The following is a 2,083-nucleotide window of genomic DNA, read 5'->3' as shown; positions in this document are numbered from 1 at the left end:
TGGACGCCATGTGCCATCTTTTGGTTTTCAACGTCATACAACTTGTGGCCTTCATGGAGTCCATATACCCCATCATGACGCATAATGTTGCCTTGGGGGCCAGCTTGTTCCGGCGTTCGGGTTGTTTCACGAGCTTGAAGCACTTGCAGCCGAACACGCGCATGTTGGTCAGGGAAGGTGAGTGCCCGCTGAAGAGCTCGATCGGCGTCTTCGTGCACTTTGTTGTTTGTAGGACGCGGTTGCAGATGAAGGTCGCGGTGTTGACGGCTTCGGCCCACCAGCGTTGGACAAGTTTCGCGAGGGTCAGCATGGCTTTGGCCATCTCCATCAATGTAAGGTGAGTGCGTTCGGCCACTCCGTTCAGCCATTGCTTCCCTGCGGACGATGTCTCGTGTTTGATGCCCATTGTTTTGAGTAGGTGATCAAGTTCCGAGGACGAGTACTCGGGGCCGCCGTCGGAGCGGAACACCTTGGCCTTTTTGCCCGTTTGGCGTTCAGAGAAGGCCAAGAATTCTTGCAGGTTGGTGGTTTGATCGACTGCGTTGGTCGAATGGATGAACTTGACGATCTTGTAGCCCGTGCAGTCGTCGATGTACGCCGTATAGTACCGGCAGCCGCCGACTGACGCGACAGGTAACGGTCCCTTGGTGTCAGAGTGCCAGCACTCGCCGAGCTTGTAGGTCCGGGTGCTGCGTTTAGGGACGGTCACGCGGTGCATCTTGGGGCGGGGGCAGTCCATTCACGGCTTGGTCAAGTCGCTGATGCGAGTTGGCAGCCCTAGGCCAGCCTTGGCGCATACGCGCAGTGCTTCGACGGGCAGATGTTCGATGCGGTGGTGCCACAGCGCAGTGGTGTCGGCGGTGACGGCAGAGTATGCTGCCTCGTGGTTAAAGACCCCGTCCAGGATGTATAAGCGCTGATTGTTGTTCATTGTAGCGTGCGTCACGGACTGGGAACCGAGCAGAGTCGTACACGCGTCGCGTTGGAATTCCACACGGACTTTGGAGTTGGCCCGCATCAGCGCCGGGATGGACAGGAGCGTTGTGGACATGCCCTTGATCTAGAGCACGTCGGTCAGGGTGAGTGTTGTGTGTGAGGGTGTGCTGATGTTTAGCTTCCCCATCGTAGTAGCGACGGTGACGTTGCCGTTGACCACGACGACTTGGCGGTTGCCTGGTTTCGTGTCGAACAAGTGCTCACTGGCGCCGGTCATGTGTGCGGACGCGCCAGAGTCGACGACAATGCGGTGTTCGATGGTACGTGCGTCACTGGCTTCGACCGAATATATCATGTCGTTGGCGTCGCTGTCGTTGCTGCCTTCGTAGGATGAAGCGACTTCGAAGTCGGCCTCGTGCTCGTCGTCACTGTCCATGGTCGCTTCGTATGGTCCTCCGGTTGAGTGGACGAACATGTGGGTCGTTGGTGGATGTGGATGTCGTTCGCGTTGTCCACGTACGTGTATTCCGGTAAGTAGAACTCATGGTCCACGATATATGACTTTTATGCGTCCGGTCCTAGCCATAGACTGTATTCTTCGGCATCCCGCGGTCGGCAATCGATGGCTCGAACGTCATACTTGGTGATCAGGTATCGGTGCGACAACCATGGCGGGGTCGGCAACCATGGTGATGTCCATGATCGGTGTGGTGTGGTACATTGTCTCAAGGTCGGTCCGGCTCATGAAGGTAACCCATGTTGGCGATGGGCTGCCATTGACAAACACCAGTCCCACTGGCTGAAGTGTAGGGTGCCAGTCGGGGTCGGTGCGGAGCGGGAGAGCTTCGCTGGGTTCTCCCATGTAGATGGGCCCGTTGACAACGGCCACGTCTTGGGTAGGTTTTTCGTCAGGCTCTTCGTTGTCCTTAGTCTCATTGTCGGACACTTCTTGACTTAGGGCGATCATGTCGATGCCACTCTCGGTTGCCGAGAACATGAAGACGACCGCGTTGGAGTGGTCGTCCTTCCCGTCGGGCCGGTGTCCTTTGGGGTTCGGCCGGCCGTTCTTGCGGGTCTTCTTGCGTCACTCGGACTGCCAGTGTCCTTCCTTGCCGCAATAGTGGCAGGTGCCCTTGGCCGCGGAACG

This window comes from Aphanomyces invadans, assembly GCF_000520115.1.
Source record: "Aphanomyces invadans strain NJM9701 unplaced genomic scaffold supercont1.40, whole genome shotgun sequence".
Classification (NCBI taxonomy): Eukaryota; Oomycota; class Saprolegniomycetes; order Saprolegniales; family Verrucalvaceae; genus Aphanomyces; species Aphanomyces invadans.
Note: the sequence above shows the minus strand (reverse complement) of the source record.